At 45.8% G+C, this 27,354-nt stretch overlaps 1 long non-coding RNA gene across 1 annotated transcript; it reads right to left on the bottom strand.

The window, feature by feature from the left end:
- Window positions 1–4,544: 4,544 nt before the first annotated feature.
- Window positions 4,545–26,106, bottom strand: LOC109280615 (uncharacterized). Its single transcript, XR_002086990.2, has 4 exons — window positions 25,796–26,106; window positions 25,273–25,571; window positions 9,454–9,561; window positions 4,545–7,895 (listed from the first exon to the last, which is right to left on the bottom strand). It is a non-coding gene; the product is annotated as an uncharacterized LOC109280615 (long non-coding RNA).
- Window positions 26,107–27,354: the final 1,248 nt, after the last annotated feature.

Below are 27,354 nucleotides of genomic sequence, written 5' to 3'. Positions count from 1 at the left end.
ATGGAAGAAGCAAGTATCTACAGCAGTGGTGTTTCAGCGCTGTATAAATGTCAGAGGTGAGGGTGCCATTCACAGAAACAAATGCCGGCTTGGTCTGTAATATGGAAAATGTGTCTTTACTATTTCAACTATAGAAATGTGTAAAACTAAAAAGAATGTCCCACTGAGGAAACACCTTACTGGACTTGGTGTTGGCTACAGGGGATGACCTAGTGGAGGATCTACAGACACAAAGTAACCTGGGGAACTGGTTGAATTCACTATCTGGTGTAGGGTGGGAAAGATAACCAGTAGGGCAGAAGTGTGAAACTTCAGAAAGACTGACTCCAATGCCCTCAGGAGAGTACTTAGTGAGGCACTGAAGAACAGGAGCATTGGTGAGATGGGAGTCCAGGAAAGGTGGTCCAGGAAAGGTGGTCCAGGAAAGGTGGTCGTTCCTAAAGGGAGCAATCCTTTGGGCACAGAAGGAGACAATCCCATTATGCAGAAAAGGGAGGAAAGGGGCCAAGAAACCCTTTTGGCTGAACAGGGGAATCCAGGAAACCCTTGGGGCAAAAAAAGAGGCATATAGGCTGTGGAAGCAGGGGGTAGCTACCAAGGCGGAGTATTGGTCCGCACTTGCAGAGAGGCAGTCAGAAAGGCCAAAGCAGAAATGGAACTTAGGCTGGCAACAAAAATTAAAGACAACAAAAAGTCCTTCTTCAGGTATATAGGGAGTAAAAGGAAGGTGCAGGTTAGCATAGAACCCCTACAGGACAAACTAGGGAAATTAGTGACAGATGGGAGGGACAAAGCTGAGCTCTTTAATGAGTTTTTTGCTTCTCTATTCCCGAACGTGGATCAAGACAAATCTCCCAATTGGATCATAGATAGGCACAAAAGGGACACCAGCCCACCAACTGTTAGTGCTGACTTAGTAAAGGGACACGTGGAAGAGCTGGATGTGTTTAAGTCAGCAGCCTCAGATGCACTTTATCCAAGGGTGCTGAAGGAATTGGCCAGTATCATAGCAGAGCCACTGGCCCACGCTGTTTGAGCACTCGTGGTGCTCAGGCCAGGTCCCAGAGGACTGGAAAAGGGCCAATGTGGTCCCTATTTTCAAGAAGGGGAGGAAGGAGGATCCAGGTAACTTTAGACTGGTTAGTCTCACCTCTATCCTTGGGAAAACCTTTGAAAAAATTATTAAGGATCACATTTGTGGGAGTCCAGCGGGAAAACAATGCTGAAGGGCATCAACCTGGAGAGTTGTGGGCAGTGGAGTCCCACAAGGCTCGGTCCTTGGACCTGTGCTGTTCAACGTCTTCATCAGTGACTTGGATGAGGGCGTGGAGAGCACTCTGTCCAAATTCGCAGATGATACCAAAGTATGGGGTAAAGTTAACACAGTAGAGGATAGGGAACGAATCCAGGCAGATTTGGACAGGTTGGAAAAGTGGGCAGAACAGAATAGGGTGCAGTTCAGCAAAGACAAGTGCAAAGTGCTGCACCTAGGGAGAAGGAATCACCAACACACTTACAGGCTGGGTGAGGACCTTCTGTGTAGCACAGCAGGGGAAAGGGATCTCAGAGCTAATGTTGACACCAAGATGAACATGAGTCGTCAATGTGACAAAGTGATCAGTAAACCTAACCGCACTTTATCATGCATTAGCAAGTGCATGACAAACAGGTCCAGGGAGGTGATACTTCCCCTCTATGCGACATTGGTTAGGCCACAGTTGGAGTACTGCATCCAGTTTTGGGCGCCGTACTTCAAAAGGGACATGGACAACCTCGAGAGGGTCCAGAAGAGGGCCACTCATATGGTTAGGGGCCTGCAGGCAAAGCCCTATGAGGAGAGATTGAAGGCTCTGGATCTCTTTAGCCTCCACAAGAGAAAGCTGAGAGGTGATCTTGTGGCCTCCTACAAATTCATTGCGGGGGGCAGCAAGGAATAGGAGATGCTCTGTTTACCAGGGCACCCCTTGGAGTAACTAGGAACAACGGCCACAAACTGACAGAGAGCAGATTTAGGTTAGACATCAGGAAGAACTTCTTTATAGTAAGAAGTCCCCTACCTTGGGGGTCTTTAAAAGGAGGCTAGACATGCACCTGGCTGGGGTCATCTAACCCCAGCACTCTTTCCTGTCCAGGGCAGGGGCAGACTTGATGATCTACTGAGATCCCCCCCAACCCAAACATCTATGAATCTACGTGAAGAAACTATACAGAGAATGAATTACTGGAACAGGACAAAGATTCTTCCCAGATTCAAGGATTTTCTTGGGTACAAATTTGACTCTGTGTCATTGCAAAAACAGACATTTCTGCATATTTATTTGCCTTGTGCACTTTGCTGTATCATCCAGCAATAAAAAAAAAACAGAAAAAGGCTCCAATGAGATATGAATCCATTTCAGACTGTGGCATCAGCAAAGAACTAGGTCATAAACAGACAAATAGCAACATGTCATCTAAGAGATTTGTTATCCTTAGCTGGATCTAATGATGTGAGAGCAACTATTCCTTTCATTGAATTCCCTCTGGGCAGCATCCTGCAAACCCTTAAACATGCATCTAATTTTACTCCTGGAATCAAGAATAAATGTGTCTGCAAGTGCAGCAGAATGCTGCAGCAGTTCTCTGTGCAATACTTCTTTTACAGCAGTGTAAGAGTGATGCTGTATCTGTGATGGTCCAGAAATTATGCAAAAGACAAGGATTGCTTAGGATCAACTATGCAGTTGGGGTAGTGTTAGACAAGCTTTCAAATGCAAGACATTCTAAAGGAAAAGTAGTGCATGAGTTTGTTTCTGGGATCTAGACTCAAAGGGCACATCCAGACAAGCGAGCACGTGCCTGTTGTGGCATATCAAAGCAGTTTGAGATGTTCCCCGCACTGGTGTGGACTCTAATTTTGATACCGGGAAATCCTGGTATCAACGAAAAACCCGCTGAAAAAACTGGCACAGGGCTGAGTCCTCCAGAGAGACACACTGGCACCTGGCCACAGCGTCTCTATGACTACCCTGTGCCCCTGCTGCCCCAGCATGCTGCCTCAGCATGCTGGGGCAAACAGGAGTGGGGCTGGGGCAAGGCTGCAGTGGTGACCCAGACCCAGTCACTGTCTCAGGTAACCAGGGACGTTGGGGGGGGCGGGGGGGAACTGAGGGAGTGGGGACTGTGGTGGTGTGGGAGGGATTGTGTGTGTATGAGTGGGGTTGCTGTGTGGGGATGGAGAGACTGTGTGGGGGGGAATGCTTGGGAGGGGTGGGTCCCCCACCTGCCCCCTCCCCCACATGGTGGACAGCCCCCTTGCAGCAGCAGCAGCAGCAGTGGCTGTCCTGGTGCTTATAGCCCACTACTGATTGGCAGGGCTCCCCAGCAGTGCAGTGTGGTCCCAGCTACCTGGGACTCAGCGCCGCCTGTGCCACATGGTGCTGTGCCATCTTGGCCCCCTCATGTGAGCCCCCAAGCAGAACTGGGCCACTTCTGCTGTTACCCAGGGTCCCAGCACTGCATGCAGGGGACACGCATGCCAGGTATGCCTTCATGGGCACTAAAGCGAGCCCTCCCTTCCTTTCCACACTGCTGAGCTGAGCAGGGGGGTGGGGAGGGGGCATGGCCAGGCCCTTGCAGGATGCTGATTAGGGAGGGTATAAACCCCAACCCTGGCCTGCACAGTCCCTAGCCAATGTGTGCCTGGAGGGGGAAGGGGAAGCAGCCCTCGCCAGGCTTCTCCACTCCCCTCCCCGCTCACTTCTCAAGGGGCAGGGAGTATTGCCGGACCCTGACCTCCAGACTAGCACTCTGAGGCAAAGGGCAGAGGTGGGAGGGAGGGAGGATTGCTTGTGTGGACTGCATGCATTGATGATACTGAGATTTTCAATCTTCCTCTCCCTGCTTCTTCCTACTGTCTGCAGCAAACTGACAAGCACTGCATTCATTTCAAACTAGGTCATGTCTCACACCTCTCTCTGCCACCTGCTGAACACTGACAGCAAGCTAGCAGCCAGCAGGGAGCTTATCAGAACACATAGCTTATCAGCCCATCAAGAAAATAAAGCCTCTCTCTCATTAGTTCAAGCTCTTCTTAAACAGATTTTTTTCAAAGCATTTTAAAGGAAGAATGGAGGGACATTACCAGCTGAACTGTTGATTAGCTCTAAAAAGTCCTAAGCAGACACTGTTTTGTCTGCCTTCGTTCCAGTGAAATTGGACACACACACACACACACGCACACACACACACACACACATATCTCTCAGCATTAGCTAGCATGGGGGTGGCATGACTGTGACCAGCTGCCAGCTGGGGTCCATGCCACTGGGGTCTGTGCTGTGGGAGAGGGAAGATCCCTGCTTGAGCAGCGAGTGAGGGGAGGGTGGGGCACAGGGGAAGCCAAGCAGATGCTGCTGTGCCTTCAGTCTCCACCTCCTCAGCCAGCCAGAGCTCTGGCTAGGGAGAAGGGTGGGGCTAGGCCTGCTCTCTGGAGCAGATAATCCAGTCCTGCCCAGCCCAGGGCTGAAAAGCATGCTGGGATGCTAAGGGACTCTGATTTAACTTAAACCAGGAAGGGGTCTGGGACAGAAGTTCCATAAACCGGTTTGACCCAAATCAGTTAAGTCTGATACTACAGTCAACCAGGTTTATCATAAACTAGTTTCAGCCATTTTGAAGCTGGTTTATGTGCACTGAACTTCTGTTCTGTTACAGGTTTAAACCAGTTTCTTATCACTTAAATGAGTTTATGTGTAACTTCTGTCCCTAGCCAGAAGCACTCACATGATGGCTTCCACTATGGATGGTCCAAAAGTTTTATTCAGCTGCATTTAAGACACAAATACCAATAATTTGCAGGCAGTTCTATCCAAAATTAAAATATCAGTGTGAAGGTAGAATCCAGAAGCTAAAATGACTGCATCCTGAGGGTGCTGGTACTCCACTGTTCCTGCCCGGAGCTTTCATGATATGTATGTGCACTCTGGAAAGTAACAAGCAACAGTGCTCCAGAGTACAATCTCCATTGGTGGCAAACATGTCCTCCCACTCCTCCCCAACTCTGAGTTGCTTTCCCCAGTCCATTTGGACACCCCTCCTTGATGCAATACAGCACCTGCACATTTTCTGCGTATTCTTTCCTCCCATCTCTGGTGCAAATACCACAAACCATTCCCTTCTGGTGGTCCTGCCTCCTGCCCACCCTGATACTAAGGTCCTTCCCACCTCTATTCCTGATGTTTATACTCCTGTTCAATATTTGCCAGGTATTGCTGTAAAATATCCAGTGCACATCCACAAAGATGGATTTGTCACTTGACTCTTCAAGTCAAAAGGGGCTACAGTGGGACAGCAATATTCTCATCAGAGGTCACTGCATCTCGGGAAGAACAGAAACTCTCTCCAAACATTCTCTGGAAAATCAAGTGGTTGGCTGGTTTATCAGCACTTTATCACCCCAGGTGTGATGACCTGGTCTAATCTCACCATATATAAATTAGAAGAGCTCAGTTTCATACCTCCATCTATCCTGAAGGCAGAGGTACAACCATGTATAATAAAGGAGAGAACAAGGTGGGCCAGTGCATTAAACACTGAGGGGGACATGAACAGGATACTAGAAAAGGAGGGAAGGTCACAAATTCCCTTTTCCATCCAAAGCTTAATCCTACACCTTGAATGTATTCTAGCCTGAAGAGGAACACTGCACGAGGCAACATCAGCCATACAACTAGCATCAGAGTCCCTTCACTTGTACAAGCCCAGAAGACAACTGAGCCCAAGGAGCAGATTTCCTTTTCTTTATTCTGTTAACCTACTTTTGCTGAAGACTCTGCAATGGCATTAGCGTACTTGCAGCCTGCAGTTCATTTACATGGCAACCATGTAAGCACTGCACTCCCAGGTCCCTGAATTCTTTTTTGTGCAGATTGAAATTTTAATGTAGATCTGTAAAATCAGAGGTGCTAAGCTCCATAATGCTGCCTTTGTTGCCCAGAATCATTTTGTTCAGAACCTCGCAGACGGCCTAACATTCCAGCTTTCAGTAACAGGCAAAGAAATTCAAAGCTAGAATAGGTTTCAGCTTTTATCTAACCTTCCATCCTATTAGCATAAGAGCATTGGCTCTCTAAGCAAAAATGTATGCATCAATTCAGAGACATTTTTTATTGATGATGATGGAAGGTAGAGCTTTACAACTCTTAACTAGACAGAGCTGGACACAGAACTCGGCAAGTTTCCTCTTGTGGTATCAGCTGTGCCCTTAACTGCACATTTTTTTGCTATTCCAGTTTCAGTCTCCCCTGAGGAAAGATCACTACTCATGCCAGTTGTGTGAGAGGGCAGTACAAACTGCATGCTAATAGCTATGGACCTTTGATTGCTAAACTCACAGGGCAACCTAGATTAGAAACCAGGCACAGAGGTGAAGAGCCACTTTACCAGTTCACAGAACCACTTGGCCTCTTGTTATAAAGGGTAACCATAGAATCATAAAATCATAGAAAAGTAGGGTCATCTAGTCCAACCCCCTGCTCAAAGCAGGACCAGCCCCAGCTAGATCATCCCAGCCTTTGTCTAGCTGGCTCTTAAAAACCTCCAAGGATGGAGAGTCCAACACCTCTCTGGGTAACCTGTTCCAGGGTTTTACTACTGTCCTAGTGAGAAAATTCTTCCTATTATCTAACCTAAATGTCCCTTGCTGCAACTTGAGACCATCCCTTCTTGTTCTGTCATCTTTCACCACTGAGAACAGTCTAGCTCCATCCTCTCCTGAACCTCCCTTCAGGCAGTTGAAGGCTGCGATTAAATCCCCCCTCAGTCTTCTCTTCTCTAGATTAAATAAGACCAGTTCCCTCTGCCTCTCCTCAGAAGTCATGTGCCCCAGCCCCTGAACCATTTTTGTTGCCTTCTGCTGGACTCTTTCCAATTTGTCCACATCCTTTCTGTAGGAGGAGGGGGTGGTGTGCAAAACTGGACACAGTACTTTAGATACGGCCTCACCAGCGCTGAATAGAGGAGTAACCACTTCCCTGGACCAACTGGCAACACACCTACCAATGCTGCCCAGTATGCTGTTAGCCTTCTTGGCAACAAGGGCATACTGCTAGCTCACATTCAGCTTATTGTCCACTGTAACATCCAAGTCCTTTTCTTCAGAGCTGCTGCCCAGCTGGTAAGCCCCCAGCCTGTACTGGTGCATGGGACCATTCTGTCCTAAGTGCTCTAAGTGTCCTAAGTACTACTCTCTGAGCCTGATGCTCCAGCCAGTTTTCTATCCACCTTACAGTCCATTCAACCAGCCCGTACTTCCTTAACTTGCCTGCGAGAATGTCATGAGAGACTGTATAAAAAGTGTTGCTAAAATCAAGGTACACCATATCCACTGGTCTTCCCACATCCACAGAGCCAGTCATCTCATCATAGAAGGCAATCAGGTTGGTCAGGCATGACTTGCTCCTGGTGAATCCATGCTGACTGTTCCTAATCACCTTTTTCTCCTCCAAGTGCTTAGAACTGGATTCCCTGAGGATCTGCTCCATGATTTTTCCAGGGACTGAGGTGAGGCTGACAATTACATAAAGTGCAATTCCTCCTCCTCCTCTGCCCTGCCTGTTCTTTCTGAACAGTTTGCACCTATCCATGACAGTGCCCCAGTCATGCGAGCTCCCACCAAGTCTCTGTTATTCCAATCACATCATAGTCCCATGACTGTACAAGGACTTCCAGTTCTTCCTGCTTGTTTCCCAGGCTCCGTGCATTTGTGTACAGGTACCTGAGGTAATTAGTTGATTGCCCTGATTTCTCAGGAAGTATGAGAACACCTTCTCTGTTGCCATATCCTGCTTGCTCTTCCTTCAAGTCTTCTGCTTCCCCACTTACTTCAGGGCTTTGGTCTCCATCACCTGGCAAACCTAGTTTAATAAAACAAAAATGTGCTATTGGGCAGTTAGGTACTTCAAATTAGTTTTTGCCCAAGGCCATTGTTGTTTGCCTTTATTTTGCACACGCTGCAAACAGATCATTAACTCAAGCACTCAAATCTTATCACCATACAGATGCATGATATGACTATGAAGTGGGATCTCCCAAAAATCCCAATCCTTTCATGCCCATTTCAGCTTCATTTTGATTTGGGGGTACACAAACAGACAACAACAGGAACAGGAATCATCACAAACCAAGTGAGCACACCACTGACAATTAACTAATCCAATATGCTATTAGCCAGCATGCCAAATACTACCAGATCACAGGCAACAGCCAGAATTAAGGGAGACACAACAAAACCAAACAGATTTGAAGAAATTGTGCTGACTTGTGAAAGCTTCAGGAAGACAAAATTTGCTATACAGGAGACCCTCGCTCTTCGCGGGTTCGGCATTCACGGCTTCAAATATTTGGGAATGCCAAACCCTCATTTTAAATACACTTTATACACTTACAGGAGCTCCTCGGGAGCCCTGTGCTCGCTGCCGCCAGGCTCCCACTGCCACCGCCGGGCTTCTGCTGCTGCTGCCACGCTCCCACCAGCATTGCCAGAGCCATGCTCCCCCCAGCCGCCAGGGGCACTGCATTCATGAACACAGACTATGTTCATGAATGCAGTGCCTTATTCACGGATTTTGCCATTTGCGGAGATATGAGAACGTATCCCCCGCGAATGGCGAGGGCTGCCTGTGTTGTGTTCCTGATGAATTCTGGTTAACTACCACAATGGGCAGCCTCTGTATTTGGCATGCATCAGACCAGGGAGGAGACAGGCAGCATAGTAACAGATAGGGCAGGGAACAGAAGACAGAGCAGCAGATGGGGGAGGGAGCACAGGGCAGGAAGCAAAGGGCAGAAAGCAGAACAACTGATTAGGCAGGGGAAAGGGGCCAGGGAAGGTTCAGGACTAATTTGTGGCATGACAGCCAGAAAGGTACCCCCCCATCTTAAACAGTTACCTATCTTGAAACAGCAAGAGCTGGGCTAAGTGAGTCAGATTCTTCTGAGATGTGATATAACAGGGGAAAGCAGGAGTGATGTCAACAGTAAAAATCAAATTAAATTTTAAAGGCTTGATTTTCAGTGACGGTTTTTTGTGGTGGGCGAATAATTGCTCCTGCAGTTTTGCTTCTTTAATCAGTGGTAGGCTCACATAGTAGATAGACATCCATCAGCCCTCCAGCAGGTACAACAATATCAATGTCATATTTTGTGGGCATAAAACAGTATATAGTTTAGGCTGATGCCTTGGAAAATATCAGACACTTAAAATCATCAGAGGACTCAAACCATTTTTTATGAGCTATTATGTACACAGGAATAATTGTATACACCACTAGAACATAGCAGACACCTCTGGCCTGCCACACAACAGTTGTTGAATTTGTCAGGCTACTATCAAGCAGACCAGAAATGAAGAAGCATATTCTATCTAATTGAAACTTCAAGGAAAACTTCATCTGAGGGAGATGCACATCTTACCCAAAAGAGCTGGAACTGTGTTCTCAAATCCATGTCTGCAGCGCTCATCTTCCAATAATAATATGTAGCACCCACATGTCTGCTTCCTTCTTTGGTTCACAACATAGCCTTGGAGGGAGAGAACATTTTAAAGAAATAACCATTAGTGCCTCAATAATAAGTATTGTAACAAATAGCAGTATCAGCTACCTTCCATTGTAGCTAAATATTAGTGCTAAAATCCTAGAATGACTGGCCCTCAGGTATCAAATTTATTCCCGATTAGTTACTGCACAGTAATGCACATGTAGACACATTGATACTGTATGTGGGGATTGACTCGGGATTAATTTTAGTCCCATATCAGTCCACACACAGCGTTAATGTGCTTTAATGCCTACACATGTAGATGCCTGCCTATTTCTGCTTACTGCACAGTAATTTACTGCGCAGTAAATTTAAGTTGGTGTAAATGTAGGTGTAGACATGCCCATGTGTAGCCCTGTCACTAGGAAAGGGGTAGTTTTGGACAGCCCTTTATTATGAAAGCCTAGCTTTAGTCTATGTATAGTCTCATGCTAAGGCACTGTAAGCCTATTTGTCTAAGCTAAATGATTTGTCTAAGCTAAATGACTGTCTTAATACAGTACTAGAATTAGAACAGAAAATGTAAGTAAAAGACACCAGACTGCAACCACAGACCTTTGTAAATAGATTAGCCAGGGATTCATGTTTATTTTAGCAAATTAAACTGGTGGGTCTTCCAAAGAGATTTCTGAGGTCATGTCCTTTACCCCATTGTCCTAGCGGTAGCACCTGAGCTTGTGGAGGCACCAGGCAATATGGTACCGGAAATGACAGCCTCCTGAACACAGCTGGATTATGAAACCAGCTTGTTCCTGTGCTCTTCAGAGAAGTCAAGTATGGCCCTGCCCGCCCCCCACCCTTGGGAAAAGGGCTGTTACCTGAGACGCCCCCCCCGTGCCCAACAAAAATAAAAGTCAGCACCTGTGGTGCTTGGAGAGACAATAGACAATGAAGGATAAGAGAAGAAGTGCACAAGCGCCAGTCAACTTCCAAATTTACAGATAAGGAAATGTGAAAATTGTTGATATTATATACTGACCACTTAAAAATAACAAAACTGTATAGGGCAATGCACCACTGTCTCTACCAGACAACGGTGATATTCTAGAGCTGATGCTTCCCTAACTTGCAGGCTGACGCTCCTACCAGTGAATGACTGAACACCTATTTAAGTGCTTTGCTGGATTGAGGCTATTTGGTACTAAGTTTATGCAAGAGATACAAAAGGACGGAGTCTGTGGGACATTTGAAAATAGGATCTTATTTCTCCCAGGCAGATAGGTTAGAATAGGTGAGCAGCACATCACTGTTGTTCTGATGCAGAAACTAGCACAGAGAGAGAACTGCAGGACATGTAAAAGGCTTTGCAACTAGAGCTGGTCAGGAATTTTCCAGAAAAAAAAGCAGTTTTTCACAGTAACATATTGATGAATAAAAAAAAATTGTTGTGAAAAATGTAAATAACAAACATCTTTGAGCCATTCAACAATATATTGACTATCCTATTTGATTTTGAGTTAGCTTCATTTCATTCTGACCTTGGAATTTAATTCCAGACTTTTTGTCTGTTTCACTTTATTTTGACTTCAGTGTTTCGTTCTGTGTTTCCATTTCACTGCGTTTCAGCTTGAGCACCTCAGTCCATATCTCCCATTTTGTTTCAACTTGTTTTGGGATAATTCTTCACCTGTGCAATCTGTCCCCCTTTTCCTGGGGGTTCTCTCTCTGCATGAGTGCATGTTATTTCTGACTGACACTGCGTAGCCACTTGAAATCAGTTTCTCCTCTTGGCGAAGTGCTTGTTTGAAGCTGGACTTGATGACCTACAACAGAGCAAACTGCATCTTTGGTGAAAGAAACATGGGAGGCAGCAACTTTTAGAAAGGACTAGTCCAGTCCTGCTGACCAGTCAGGGGCTCTGACTCAGTGCTGTGCTGGTTGATTGCTGTAGTACTATTATGATGCAGCAATCAGTCCGTAATTCCACTTTCTCCCAGGAGGTGTATCTGCCCTACCTTGTTCTGCAAGATGAAAAAGCAAACTGGAAAGCAGCAGTTGCCTCAGTCCCCAGAATGCAGCAGCCAGTTCAAACAGCAACATCAGCCCATTTATCCTAGTGATAATTCGTGCTGAGGTAGAGGATAGTGCATCACTGGAGCACCATAGCAGCAGGCTACTGTCCAGAAGCCATCAGCCCATTCTAAATCATTGCTTCTCATTTTCAGTCCTGGAAAGGATGTGGTTTACAATCATGGGTGTCAGATTGTGGGGGTGGGGGGAAGGGTTAAGATTATAGTCTGCAATTTTGCTAGATGTGATTTAAGTGGAAAAAAAGGGTGGGGAGGGGAGATGTAGGCAGTGATCCTCCCAGCAACAATCCCTCAGCTTCTTCCTTACAAAGACAAACAGGCAGGCTCCTGGGTTTGGAGGCCTTTCAAACTTGATGCTGGGGAGTGAACCACAGCCATTTGCCAGCTATGCAGACATAGAGTGGGTCTGAGCTGTGACCTCAAATAGCTGGGGACATCAGGCACGGAATCACATGGAATATAATCACAGAGCAAACATGCCACAAACGGTTACTTGGGAGCAAAGCAAATGGGCACTGAGTCAACTGCAGAGCTGAGCCTGACACCCCATGACTTCCCAGGGTTTTGTCAGCTCAGGCCAGCAGCAATACCCAACAGTCTTCTCAGAGCAAACACAATATCAGACAAGGACCCTGCAGGAAGGGAACTGGCCACAGAGTGTGTGAAGAAACTGGCTATGGATGTGCAGCTTTCTCTCTTTTGAAGTTGATGGCTTTCAGATGCTGAATGGCAACTGCTGCTTCCAATGGCTAAAACATCAGTGCTATGTCTGTGCACTGCCTTAAGTGCTGCAGTACAGCTTGGTATATGTAACTGCAAAGGTGGGACAGCACACTAAATGTGTGGCCTGTGGTTACATGGGTGACTGGTAGCAGCACTAGCAATATGTGCACCCTTCCTCAGCAGCATGGCATGCCTGACCTTCAGAAACATCACATCTCCCAAAGCACCATTGATTCACAACCTGGTGTCATGAACCTTCACATTTCACTGCTGCCGGGTCATACTCTCTAGTCTCCTCCCGTCTTCCTGTTTGGACTTTGGTGTTACTGTAAAAGACAATTTCTAATAATGATGATGAGGTTTATCAATTGGTTCCATAAACATACACAGGCCCTAGGGTTCCTGACCAGGGACAGAACACAGGCCCTTCCCTGCTGAGCACACCGACTTCAGATAAAGGAACAATCTTTGCACACATATACTATCTAAACACTATCTTAGATAGTATATGATGTACTTCACTAATTAGACAAAGGTCATATTCAAGTAAATGACGTCCATGAAAAGTACAGTTCTGTGTGGGGTGCTATTTCCTGTTATCTCATAGAGACATGGCAGCTGTAAGTGGCATAGACCCAGGACCTTGAGCCCAGCAACAATCCCTACCACTTAAGGAAGTAAATTAACAGTGATTATAAGCAGTTGTCCCTTGTCTTACTGGGCTTGGCCACTAAGGAGGGTTAGATCCCACATACAATATTGCTCTAGCACTTCAGAGCACTGTACAGACACTAACGCCCTGACCACGAAGTAGGCTCCAATGGGTGAACTCTTGTGATGGTGCAGAGCTCATTTCAGTATCAAGACGTAAATAATATTTGATTCTTCCATATTTATTCTTATGGGATAATATAACTTGGTTGCCATGTGACTATCTTTTTACACTATTGATCCAATCACATAACTGCTGTGCAGGCAGAATTGCTAAAAGAAATTTTTCCCATAAATCCTATGTCCTATGCAGGAAATTAATATAAGATAACTTAAAGCAGTAAAAGAATAAATGCTCAGTTTGCATTTGGATGCTGGATGCTAGTTACAGTTAATCATTTACTTGGATAACATTAATATGGGAAAATTGCCTTAAAAATAAATACTACAGTAACTTGATACATAAAAGGAACGAACCTTTCTTTCACTAAGATCAGAATTTCAACTCATGACTACATGGTGATTATTCAACCCCATTTAGAACAACCCAGAGACTATCCACAGTCATCTTCTGATTAATGTGTTAAGCCTAGGGGATGTCATAATCTTTCACCTACTCTTAATGGTACTGTGCTCAATGGGAAATGGTGGGGGTGCAGCAAGGGAAGTGATATTTTGATACGGTCCCCATACAAAAGGTCTTTACAACTGTAAAGTGAGACCTATCAGTCACATTTAACATGTTTCCGGTTACCAAGTTTAAGTACAGTACCATATAGTAACATTCCCTCTCCCCCATTAGTAAGTACCTTTTGTCCTCAGTTACTGTTCACAGGCCACTGATGCTTGTAGGGGCATGAGAGACCATTTCAAATGAGACTAAACTACAAAGAGTGAGCAATTATAGCAATAATCTTTTCCTTACCCATTTCAATCATCCTTATATTCTGCTGTGCCATCCTTGACAGGAGGAGGGTGCCTTGTATAAAGCCCTCAAAACATAGATTATAGTTCTTATGGTAAGATGCTGTACTCTAGCCACATCAGGATGGGTGCTAATAGATCAGCCAGAGGAAGGCCTCTCTCACGTGGTGGGAAGTACTGTCTCTATCTTCAGTCTCATGTTACATCTGAAGTGTGCTCCAGTAACCCATCACCATGATGGAACCACCTTGGCTGGCACTGAAAAGGTTGGTAAGTTATGTGTAAAGATGTACTTGTCACTTGGCTGATCTATTTTGTACTGGAAAAGGTTTTGCAAAGAATAAATTTACTGTGTGACACTTGCGGGACACATTTTTAAGGGAAATAACACCCCCAAAGAAAACAGCTTGCTTTTACAACATCTAAATTGGCAGGCAGATCACTCTAGCTCCTCATCGTCCAGGTCTAGATGGAAGTGAACATAATAAAGACAAGGATGAACAATTCATTTCTACTATAATATACAATGGAAGTGGTCTTTTATTAAACATAAGATTTGGAACACAGCCTACAACTAAAAAGCCAAAGGTCACCTTTGGCAACCAGTGTGTAATGGTCATACATTAAATTTGTTTTTGGTGAGTTTGCCTTTTGTGACTGACATAGGCATCCCAGGTCAAGTGCCTGATGGAAGGCGTATAGTAAAAAGAAAGTAATGTTATTAAAGAACTGATTGACACTACAGGAAATAATAATAAGTTGCTGACAGGTCTGGTTTTCCTAAAAAAAGGATCTTATAACATCACTAAAAGATTCCTCTAGACAGGAAAAGATAAGCATCTCTTTGTAAGAGAATGTTAAGTTACTCATAGAAGTAAATCAGATGGCTTACTTGCAAAAACAGACCATGGATTGACTAAACATTCTTGTATGATATATATCATGCCTGCATATCTAACTTAAAATGTTAAGCTATCAGAGGCTCTCAGGTTTGTTATGACATACCATAAATTTGTATCATGACAACCATTGTTTTTAATGTATAATAGTAAATATCTCAAAGATAACTTAAATGAAATATGATACAAACCTTCCTAAAAGTGATTCACTTTCAGTAACCACAAGCACTTTGCATTGACAGCAAGGTGTTTCTAACATATTAGAGTCTTGTAATAAGGTAAGCATTTCCTTTGAAGTATACAATAGTCACTTCTTTTAGTATTGCATTGAAAGTGTAAGCCTCTCCTGAAACTACTATCTCTTTGACATCTAATTCTTGTCAATTAGATTCTCGATTAATGTATTATGCTTGTTGCCTTGCTTACATATCATTCAGGAGCTATGGTAGTCAATGTTAATACGGCTAGTGACACCTAAACCACTCTTCCTGAATTTTCAGGGAATCCTCAAAGTATTGTGATATAGGCAGTCTGTAGATGCTTGTGGTCTATACACATTTTTAAGTATATCGCCATAAAGACAAATTCTAATTTTAAGGCTTCAGATATGTTGCTGTATTGATACTCTTCTTGTCTTTGGCATTCAAGTATCCATCGAGGACCAATTGTTCTGAAATTTTACAAGTTATGGGTCGCACAGGATTCTCTATATTCACAGAAGACATGGTCTGCTGCTCCTTAGCCTGAGTCTTCCCTTTCTCCATGCATAGCCCCATTGTATGAACACACGTACACAGAGCCGACCCTAGGGGTGTGTGGGGTCCGGGGCATATCAGCCTGTGCAGGGCCTGTGTGGAGGGGGGGTGGCATGCAGTGTGGAGCGGGGGCAGGGTGGTGAGCGGCCGGAGCACAGAGTGGTGGTGCCCTCGGCAAATGCCAATGGCATTGTCTGCAGGGCCCCGCACAGCGCAGGGCCTGGGGCGCTCGCCCCAATTCACCCCCCCCCCCAAAGGACAGCTCTCCATGTACATTTGGAGCCATTTCAGAAGGGGAACTTTTCAAAAGGTCAGTAGCTACTACTCTCTAAGCTACTACTCTCTAAGCTACACATTTTTGTGTGTGGACAAGCTAGGAACAATACAAATATAGCAAAACCACTCCAACTTTAATACTGCTTCATCCAGCATTAAAGTTGGAGCGGTTTTGCTACATTTATATAATTCCTGGTTTGTCCACAAGTAACAATTGGAACATATCAGCTTCTGCCCTTTTGAAACTGGTCCAAAAGTATAAGCCTTATCACATGGTAAGTTTAGGCAGTTTCTGGATTGGCTGTTTGTTAACACTTTTAAATTGGCCTAAAGCACTCACTATTTGGCTTAAAGTTATGTTACTCCAGGGCAGGATTATCCCCAGTCCTCCTAATTTTCCTCCTGTTCCATTAAAGTGTAGCTACTCCGGACAGCTATTCCACCCAAGTTGAAGTCCACTAGTGGCTCCTCCTGAGTCAGGGCAAGTGGGAGTGTTGGGGTGCAGGAGGGCTGGGTACATCAGGCACAGCAAACTCCACAGCCCTAGAGCACCTGGTGGCTGTGGAGCCTTCCACCATTGCCCAGACCAACTTGCTGCTCCTGCTGGTGGCAGCATGGGTGGGGGTAAGCTCCAGAGAAAAAAAGGATTGGGCCCCTCAGAGGTCAGGCAGCACTCAGTGGGCTGGCAGCTTGCCCCCTCATGCCACCAGCTGGGTGCCACCTGAGCTCCAAGGGACCCAATCCTTTTTGGAGCTCAGGCGGTACCCAGCCAGGTGGTAGCCTGGGTGGCGGTGGCACTGGGGGGTTCACTGAGCTCTGAGGGGCCTTAACCTTTTTTTTTCTGGACCCTGCCCCGCCTCCCCCCAGTGCTCAATCCCCCTGCACTGCTGCTACTGGCTGGGCTTCTGGCTGGCCAGGTGCTGCCTGTGCTCCATGGGGCCCAATTTTTTTTGGAGCTCAGGCAGCACCCAGACAGCCAGCCAGCATCCCAGACAGGAGTGGTGCAGCGGGAGTTGGGCCCCAGCGAAAAAAAAGATCGGGCCCCTTGAAGCTCAAGCAGTGAACTGATCCAGTGGCAGGAGGTACTGTGGCCACCGGACGCTCTGGCGTTCACTCTGCCCAGTGGGAGCAGCAAGCTGGTCCTGCCCCAAGCTCCTAGTCCTGCCCCTGCTCACCAAGTCTTTAGTGGCAAATCACAGCTGTTCTGGTGAAGGACATTCACAGATGGTTTTTCACCTTAAGGTGTAACTGCTCCACTAAGCCAAACAACACTGAGCCAATTAACATTTGTTTGGCTTACAGTATAAGGTGTAACAAGTCCCTAAGTGTGTCCATACACATTGACTTCAGAGGTAGGTGAGAGCTGCCTCTCAATCAGCCCTTTGAATTGCTGGAGATACCCACATAAACAAGGTGTACTTCCTCTGGCTGTACAGCATCATTGAAATATAGCTGCTATTGCCACTAACAGCAAATCCCAACAATTATAAAGCATGCTGCATGACTCGGGAAAGGGGAAGGTTGGCTAAGAATATAGGAATAAAGCCTTAGATGTAAGAGAAGCATTGTTGGATTTCTTGGGTAGCTCTACACCATGTTCTAAGATGGGCAGATGTGACAAAAACACGCTTCCCACCTAATCCTGCTGTGTGTATGCCAAGCATGGAAGAACTGTAATGCACCTGCTGTTAATAAGGACGCCTGAGACAGAGCTGGTGAAGGGGTGTGGGAATACCCAAAGAGCAGCTCCTTACAGCTTTTTTGCATTTGGGACTCTTGGAAAGGAAATAAATGGGCAAGGGACATTTTCATGGCAGTGCTCCCAGCACAGTCCATTGCAGAACATAGGGCCTCCTTCTTCAAAGTGTCACCTGAAAGCCATACACATAGTAACTGAGGTGGAGCCTCTCCCTTGTGAGAGAGGGTGAAGAGCTTTAAAATTCCAGATATTTTAAACCTGATAGATGCCCAGAACATGAATCTACCTCTATTGGTTAAATCATATAGGACCAGGTCCTGCCCTGCCCAGAAAAGACTCACAAGCAGGGATTCTAGGAGGAGAAAAAGAAAATTTTGTGACATTCCTCTCCATATTCTGTCCAGTTAGCCCTTGGCCAAGATTGGGCACAGGTGTGCCCATCAGGGCTGCCAACCCAAGACATTTCTTTTACTGACAATCTGCCAACCAGACTTTTTTACTAACACATTTTATATGAGGTAACTATAACTCTTCTGACAGGCCATGATCAGCAAGATCATGGTACAAAGTTGTCATATGCGGCAGCTGCCCAGACCCTCTGCCTAGAGCAGCAGCAAATCTGGCTGGCTCTGTCTACCACTGCTGCAGAGAGGAGCCAGCAGGGGCAAGTCATCATGCAGGGAACATGGTCACAGCAACCGTGTGTTCAGGAAGTCAGGAAGGAGAGTGGGAGAAGAATCCTGAGCACCGTCAACAAGGACGTGGGAGAAAGGAATAGTGGTTGTGTCAAATCGCTGTGCTATGGCGTTCAGGGGGGTGCATTGCAATGGAAATGTGCAAAATGCATAGGGAAAAAAGCCTCCAATTCTCTGCTTTAATTTTTTGGAGGGAGGGAAGTAAAAATATCAACTCAAAAGCTTTTGTTTGATCTGTAATGATTTCTGGGTTGGGCACTTCGTGTGAGCTACTGACTGCCTACAGCAATGAACCACGCTGACCGTTAGCTGACAGGAAATAGCCCAGTGTTCAATGCTGCTATACTAAATAATTCAAAGAAAACATTGACTTTGAAAAGTGATAAATTGCCAATAAGGCATGTTCTCTTTACTCTATGGGATCTTTTCCTAGCTGTCAGTCTCCTACAGTAACCAGTGAGAAAGCAGAACTTCAGACTCAACTGAAATTAAAATTATTATAGTAAGTTAATTTAATAAACCATTTTTAAAGTAAATGTTTCCACTCAAGAACCCTTATGTCTTAAATAATAATTGCATAAATATGGTTTCATGTGTATGTAAATCCATAATCTTAAATCACTACTCTCCTTCTGGTTAATCATCAAGAATTAATACATGCTATCATTACTTTTATATCCACAGATTTTTTTTTAAAGACCAATACATTAGTATCAATATGCCATTATGTAAAAGCAGCAACGTTTTATATAAGACTGTTCTGCCTTGTACCAGAAAGAACTATTCCTATGAAGAAGGCTAAAACACATTTCTGAAATTGGTTATCTATAAGGTTCTTTTTTCTCTTTTTTTAACATTGCTTATTCAAAATACATTTTGTAAGCAAATTTCTATGTTTGGATGCTGTCAGCCTTTTCACGCCACCCCAAAATATGAGGACAACAACATAATGCTTAGCTATAGGGTGATTCTCATCTGACTCAATGCTACTTTCATGTCCTGAGTTTTTCATGCTAATGCTGTGGACCTTTGGCCAACATACCAGAAATTGCAAGGAAGTATTGATATATAAACTTCCTAAAGTATATAGCGTTATACTGTTGGGGCATGTTGTTGACACTGCTTAGATAGTGTGGAAATAGTTCTCTCAAATCTCTTCTATATTTGGAAGAGCCTCTGAGTGGAACAGATATTATTTACCAAAGGTCAAATAAAGAAAGGGGCCAATTTACCTCATCACCATAGATGGCGGAGGGGGGCGGGGAGGGGGCTAACAGAGCTTAGCCCCTGCAAACGTGAGGCAGTGGTAAGGCCACAAAGCAGCCTGGCCACAGACTTCTGGCAGCTGCAGCAGGGTGTGCACGCAGCAGTGAGGGAGGGAGTGGGGATGGGGCAGGGGCAGGGGCAGGCGCTGCACAGCTGAGGTGGGGTGCAGGACAGAGCCATGAGCAGCTTGTCCAGGGGGTGCAGCCCCTGCTGCTATGTGCATCCCGGGAGGCATGGGGGACGCGTGACCTGGATCTGCATGGGGTGAGAGTGGGCTGCCACTGTGGGCTGGGGTTGGGGCTATGCTGAGCTCTTTCCAGAAAGAGGGGCTGGGCCGGGCTGCACTTGGGGCAGGTGGTGGCAACACTGGGAGGGGTGCTACGGGGGGGTGTTGGGTGGGCTGCAGCCACCCCAAAATTCACCGTAGCCCCCCCAATCCCTCCTTCTAGTGCCATTGCCACCCACCCTGAGCGCAGCATGGCCCAACCCCCCACCAGGAAAAGCCTGGCACAGCCCTGGCCCCAGCCCAAAATGGCAGCCCATGCAGATCCGAGGGCACATGCCCCTGTGCCTCCCGGATTGCGTGCAGTGGTGGGAGATACCACCCCCTCCCCATGCCGGGCGCCCCCCCAAACAAGCCATTCATGGCTCCATCCCATGCCCTGTCCTGGCTGTGCAGGGCCTGCCCCAGCCCCAGCCCCACTCCCCACCTCACTGCCATGGGGGGGAGGGGGCAGATCGAGACTCCAGCGGTGAGGGAGGAAGTGGGGCACAAGCAGGGACAGGGGCTGGGGTGAGTGGGGCCCCAGCCAGGCTGGTTGGTGGGACAAGCAGAGGCCCAGGGAGCATGTGCCCCCTTGGTCTGTGCATGGGGCGGAGGCAGCTGCCACTGTGCACTAGTCTTTGCTCCCCACTGCAGCTGCCCCATGCCCCCTGCCCACCCAGTGGTAGGACATACGTGGTGTCACACAGCTCTCAGGTCAGCGGGGCTCAAAGCCCAGCATGCAGTGGTAGCTGCCTCCACCCTACACACAGACCAGGAGGGCACATGTCCCCCGAGCCTCTGCTTGTCCCACCACTCACCCCAGCCCTTGCCTGTGCCCCACTCCCTCCCTCACTGCTGGTGCCTTGATCTCCACCCCCACTCCCCCACACAGCCTTTCTCCTCCCCCTGCAGCTTCCCCCACAGACTTAACTGCTGGCGGGGTGCATGTGCGCATACTTGTGCACACTCAGCCCCCCCCCCCATAATTTTTTCTCCCTCCACCTATGCTTATCATATACTTAATTCAATAATACTTTTGACAAGCACATTGTTCCCCCAGCCCTGCACAACATCAGGAGAAGAAGTGAATATAGGTCTAACTATCAATGCCATTTGAACTACTTTGACTTTACTTTGCAGAGCCACTGGCCATTGTCTTTGAAAACTCGTGCTAGATGGGAGAGGTCCTGGATGACAGGAAAAGCACAAATATAGTGCCCATCTTTAAGAAAGGGAAGAAGGAGGATCCAAGGAAGTAAAGACCAGTCAGCCTCACCTTAGTCCCTCGAAAAGTCTGGGAGCAGGTCCTCAAGGAATCCATTTCTAAACACTTGGAGGAGGTGATCAGGAACAGTCAGCATGGATTCATCAAGGGTAAATCATGCCTGACCAACCTGATTGCCTTCTACGATGAGATGACTGGCTCTCTGGATGTGGGGAGAGCAGTAGATGTGATATACCTTGACTTTAACAAGATATACAGAATTTCCCTATGGCTGAAGAAGGGCATTTGTGCCCGAAAGCTCACAAAGAACATTTTTTACAACTATTTAGTTGGTCTAATAAAAGATATCTACTCAAAGAACCTTCTTTGACTTTAACAAAGCTTTTGATCAGTCTCCCACAACATTCTTGTAAGCAAGCTAAAGAAGTATGGGTTGATGAATGGACTGTAATATGGATAGAAAACTAGAGGGATCATCGGGCTCAGAGGGTAGTAATCAATGGCTCTCTGTCTAGCTGGCACCTGGTCTCAGGTGGAGTGCCCCAGGGGTCAGTCCTGGGGCCAGTTTTGTTCAATGTCTTTATCAACAACCAAGAAGATAGGATGGAGTGCACCTTCAGCAAGTTTGCTGATGACACCAAGCTGTGGGAAGTAGTAGATACACTGGAGGGTAGGGCTAGGATTCAGAGAGACCTAGACAAATTGGAGGATTCAACCAAAAGAAATCTCATGAAGTCCAATAAGGACAAGTGCAAAGACATTCACTTAGGACAGAACAATCCCATGATCCCATGCACTGGTACAGGTTGGGGACCAACTGGTTAAGCAGCAGCTCTGCAGAAACGGACCTGGGGTTACAGTGGACAACAAGCTGCACATAAGCCAACAGTGTGCCCTTGTTGCCAAGAAGGCTGATGGCATACTGGGCTGCATTAGTAGGAGCATTGCCAGCAGATTGAGGGAAGTGATTCTTCCCCTCTATTCTGCACTGGTGAGGCCACATCTGGAGTACTGTGTCCAGTTTTGGGCCCTCCACCACAGAAAAGATGAGGACAAATTGGAGAGAGTCCAGTAAAGGGCAATGAAAATGGTTCAGGGGCTGGGGCACATGACTTCTGAGGAGAGGCTGAGAGAACTGAGTTTATTTAGTCTGTAGAAGAGAAGGCTGAGGTGGAAGTTAATAGCAGCCTTTAAGTACCTGAAGGCTGGTTCTAAGAAGCTAGAGCTAGACTGCTCTCAGTGATAGCAGATGACAGAAGAAACAATGGTCTCAAGGTTGGTACAGGGTAAATTGTCCTGGGTGAGGTATGGAGGGACTGTCTGAGGTACTGGGGGACTCCTGGGGAAGCAGTGGAGGTGATCCAGCTATTCAGAGCCTGGCTGGAAGCCAGAGAGTGTCTGACTGGCCAGGCTCCATTTCTAGAGGCACACACTGCTTCTGCATGCACCGCATCACTTTTTGCAACGTTTTTTTTTTCTTTGACACTGAGATCTCCTGGTGTCAAATTTTGGTGCTGCATTGCAAATGTGCAGCACAGCAAATGACCACATGTGCACCATGTGCAGTGCCACAAACCACACATGCTCCTCAGGCCTTGCCCTAGCTAGGCGTGATTCATTGTTTGTTTTACCCTTGGGTTTGGGAGCCCCCATGATGAATCAGGATCCCATTGTACTAAGTACTGCGCAAACATCAAACAAAAAGGTGGTTCCTGCCACAAAGGCCTTACAGTGATCAGAATGGCCAGTCATTTTTTATGACCTTTCAACCAGCCAAGTCAACCATTCCTAACATGCCAAAAATCAGGACAGATGTCCTGATTTTCTTCATCCACCCTTATTTTCCAAACCCTTAGTTTCTTATATGTCTCCAGATTGTAGCTGCAAGTAAGGTTATAAATCACTCCAATTTTGCAGCCATTGACCAAAAAAAAGAAACAGAACAGCAGTTGTCCACAGTAAAGTGCTGGGCTGAGGGATAGTAAAGTCACAAAGAAAATAGAGAGCAATCTTGGGAAACACAGCAATGAAAGTACTTATTCACTTGGGTCCTGGCACTGTCACGGGAGGGTGTCACTTGCAAGAAAGATCGCTGCCTGCAGTCTGTTCCTCTCAAAAGTCAATATCCACAGGGACCTTATTTATGAAACTGTCTCCTCCACTTTCTTGGACACAGAATAAGAATGCCAATTTTTTTCATGTTTCATCTCCTTTCCCCCAACTTGTTTATTTCATTGTTCTTTGCAGCTCCAGCAGGTTTCTAGCAGCTAAATGCAGAAACAAAGAGAAACAATGCATAAAAGCCACGTTTTGTCCAGATTTACAATCTTGTCTCTCTAAGTGGGGCACAGAGTGGAGAGGCAGCAGGCTGCCTAACTCCCCAAAACAATGGAATCCAAACAGAAGTCCCCCAAAGCTACAAATCATTGTGCTGCCAGGAATATTGTAATGGGGCTGGAAGAATGAATCCTGTAACAGCTGGATCCTTATTTAAACTCTGACACTACCAATTTTCACTGTATGCTTCTGCTAGACACCTCAGAACAATTGGGAACCTTAAACACAACTAGTTCAGCAAGCAAGTGCTCTAGTATCAGTCCTTAGGAAACTGGGGTGCCAATGGAGGTGGTCAGGGAAGGAATCTTGAAGCCTGAAGGTAGGTGAAGCCTTTCACTTTCCTGAGTCTGGAAACCTTCACCTATGTTCATTAAGCAATCTATGTCCTAGTGGAAGAGGAAGAAAAATCAGTTTACATCAGCCATAGATTTCATAGACATTAGGGCTGGAAGAGACCTCGGAAGATCATCGAGTCCAGCTCCCCTGCCCCTGTCTTTCTGCTTCAGTACATTTTTATTTTTTATCACACCTACAAATCCTGATTGCATATACCAGTGGGCATGGCTTTAATTAAAAGAATTATGATTGGCATAAAATACATGGAACAAAGTATGTTGCACTGTTCTGAGCCAACATATGATTCACATTTCAAAAACCAGTGCTGAAGTCATAAGGCAGGTGCAGGTGATTGGGAAGTGGCACAGAGAGATACAAAAGATGGAAGGAGAAGAGGGGGCAATGAGGGTTTTGACAAGACTTTGGAAAGAGCTGGTGTGAATGGTGCTGGCAGAAGATACCAGTGCCAGAGGACACGGGCAGCGTGTGCTGGAGGGCAGCCAAGCTTACCAGCAAACCTTTGGACAGATGTTTGGTTATTAAAAAAGAGAGTGAGTGCATTGGCAGTACTCTGTACATGGGGTTTAGGACGAGACAAATTTAGATCTGGATTAGGAAAGGAATCACTGATGACATTAAATATACTGTAATTACTCAGGCTTTTGCAGGCTTTGTGACTTGCAACTTGGATTTGTCTTCCATGGCTTCTAAAGCCTCACTTGGTAGATCACTAACAATGAAGCTACCCTTAGCATGGATGGAAGGAGCTAAGACCAAGTGCTGGTCATACTAAACTCACCACCTTGTTGTTGCATGATGAGGCCATAGGTTATATCTGATCCTGTCACCAGCAAGTCCAGTGCACTGTCTTTGGCACTGGCCACGTTCTAAAAATAAGTCTGATTGGCTGGTCTCTATATTCTTGAATCTTTTCTCTGCCCTCTGAGATTACTTCCATATTATTAAATTCCCTGCAGAATGATCAACATCGATCTTTAGGATAGTGTAGGACCTCAGAGCCCCAGTCAGGGGCCATGCCTCATTGTGCTAAGTGCTGTACAAACACAGAACAAGGAGATAGTGCCTTCCCCAAGGGGCCTGTATCCTAAGCATAACTGAAGGAAAAAGAAGATGGATACAGACATACAGTGGAATACAGGAAAGAATGAAATGATACCAGTCAGTGTTATTGGCAGCAGTATCTTCACATAGGCAGCCTAACTGTGGTCAAGTTTTTGTGGGTATCACAGCACTGGAGAGTTGCAAGGAGGAATTTGGATGATGATAATGAGGGCACTTTGCAGATGGTTATGAGGAGCACGACAGTGCATGAAGGTACTTGTTAGAAAATGTAGCAAGTGGGTGATGGAAGCTGTCGAACTGCTGGGTAGGAGGCAGGAGCTGACAGCTTGATACCGCATGAGAGATGATGAGCAAGGTGAGAATAGGTTGAGAAGGGCTTTGAGAGTGCAGGTGCTTAAGCTTCACTTAAAAAAGTGATAACCAAATAAGCCAATTCCCAGGACCAGCAGATGCATCACAGGGCTCTTACCTACATGACAAGACTGCCAGTATGGCAAAGGCCATATAATGACCACACTCTGTAGATAAGGTGGTGCAGCTGGTCAAACCTGTGGTGTAGACAGCTTTGCCAGTAGAAAGCAGGTCCTGCAGCAGTGATTCTGTCATTCATAGGAGCTGCTGTGGGTCAAGCAACAAAACATTTCTTCTGCCGGCAAAGCCATGTCCAATCAGGGGCCAATCAGGGTGGGCACTGTAACATGACAGCAGCCCCCGCAGTGCAAATGCAGGCTGGATTCCACAAGTTTCGTTTATGTAGCCCCTATTCATCTGTGGCGAAACAGAGAAAAACAGTATTATTTTTAGGAAGATTATATGAACCTCAGTTTACATCTGCTTGATATTATTCTGCCTGATTGCATAGAGTTAAATCAAAAGAGGGCTGTTAGAAGGAACAGGCAATGAAACAATAACTAAAGTTCAAATATCTCTGGAAAATACCATAAGAGCCCTCAAGAAAACAGTGGGTTGATTATTAATTGAGCACTACTCACCTACCTGGCTCCAGTCAGGTTAACAGGCACATTTTCCAGATCTGGGCCCCCCTGATCAAAAAGACACTAAATCATGAGATACCCTGCACAGAGAGGAAAGTCAGTCAGTAGACTGCAGCCAAAAAGAAACAGCAACTTCAACTAGTTCAGAACGGGCTGCATCTGAAACAAAGCTCTTTTGTTAAAAAAAACCTTCCAAGTTTCTGTTTAATCAACTGGAATGAGAAATTCCAGCATCACCAATTACAGAGAACTTCCAAGAACTGCACTTAAGAGTCAAATGCTTCCAGTGACAAAATGAAGAATGGTTTGATAGGCTTTCCTGTAGGTAAAGACAGTGTGGTGACCTTCAATTAGGAGAAGACAAGCACTGATAACAGATCAGCCCCGATCAGGAACAGTGAGCTCTCAAAGTCATTTCTTGCATCTGATTTTCTATGGACTTTCTTTTTTTAAGTGACAAATTGGAAATAAGATGAGCATCTTAGTTTTCACTCAGCCATCATCCTGCCTGATGTCTCATGGTATTAGACATGTCACCATTATTAATGCAATATTCCATTCTGAGTACTATTGCACAGGATTTTTCAGGGCATCAGTGCTACATATGGTCTGGCACACAAGGATCCTCTCTCTGTTGATTCCTCCCTAGTCTTCAGTCAGCTGAGCTGACCTTGGTCTTGTAGCTTTGTGTCCCTGTCAGAAGATTTTCTGGTTTACTGCCAACTCTTCTGTCATGCCCTAATGCACCAGCCCCTACACTTCACATCCTGGATAAAATATTTTAACAGCATTCTTGTCATACTTCACCAAGCCAGACATTGTAACTTGGATTTGGAGTGGTGCCTGAAGATAGTTCTAGAGCCAAATATTTTGAAGGAGCCTTAATTTAACTTTTTCCCTTTTAAAAAGAATGCCCTTTCCCTGCCTCACTTTTAGGAGTTTCAGGCAACTGCTGTTGGTTCCACAAATGCTTGAAGCTAGTTCTACAAAAACAAATCACCATCTTATAGCAATGAGCTTCCCCAAAGAATATGGAATTTGTGAAGTATTTGCTGACTGACTCAAAATGGCAGCATCTTGAAGGGATATTTGGCCTATTGCTTACTTGATTTAATCCGTTTACTCCTGTGGGGATGTGTAAGTTTCAGCAACGTGTCCCTTCGAATCAGTAAAATGCTATTTGGCAAGAAATTATGCAAGAAGAGCACACTTCTCAGGCATGCTACAGACAAGATGCTTTGCACTTGCCTTCTACTGAGTTGAATGGGTGTTCAGTTAACCCTATGCTAACTTTCACGTGCATTTCTGCAGCAGTTACGGGGCTAAGCAATAAACTTCCCCTTTCCTGCTGGTAGAAGTCTGATGAGGGTCTGATTTCCAGATATGCTGAGCATCCACCACTCACATGATGGCAGGAGACCTGCAGGTGAAAATCCCTGGAGATATAAACTGTTCAGGCACGCCAAGAAGTAAAGTTGCTGACTCCGACTAATCTCGATATCTTTAGACCATGCAGCACTGTATTTTATTCCTCACTTGTCATAAAAGTCAAGTGA

This window comes from Alligator mississippiensis, chromosome 11 (genome assembly GCF_030867095.1).
Source record: "Alligator mississippiensis isolate rAllMis1 chromosome 11, rAllMis1, whole genome shotgun sequence".
NCBI classification, from domain to species: Eukaryota; Metazoa; Chordata; order Crocodylia; family Alligatoridae; genus Alligator; species Alligator mississippiensis.
Note: the sequence above shows the minus strand (reverse complement) of the source record. Positions and strands in the feature narration are given on the sequence as shown.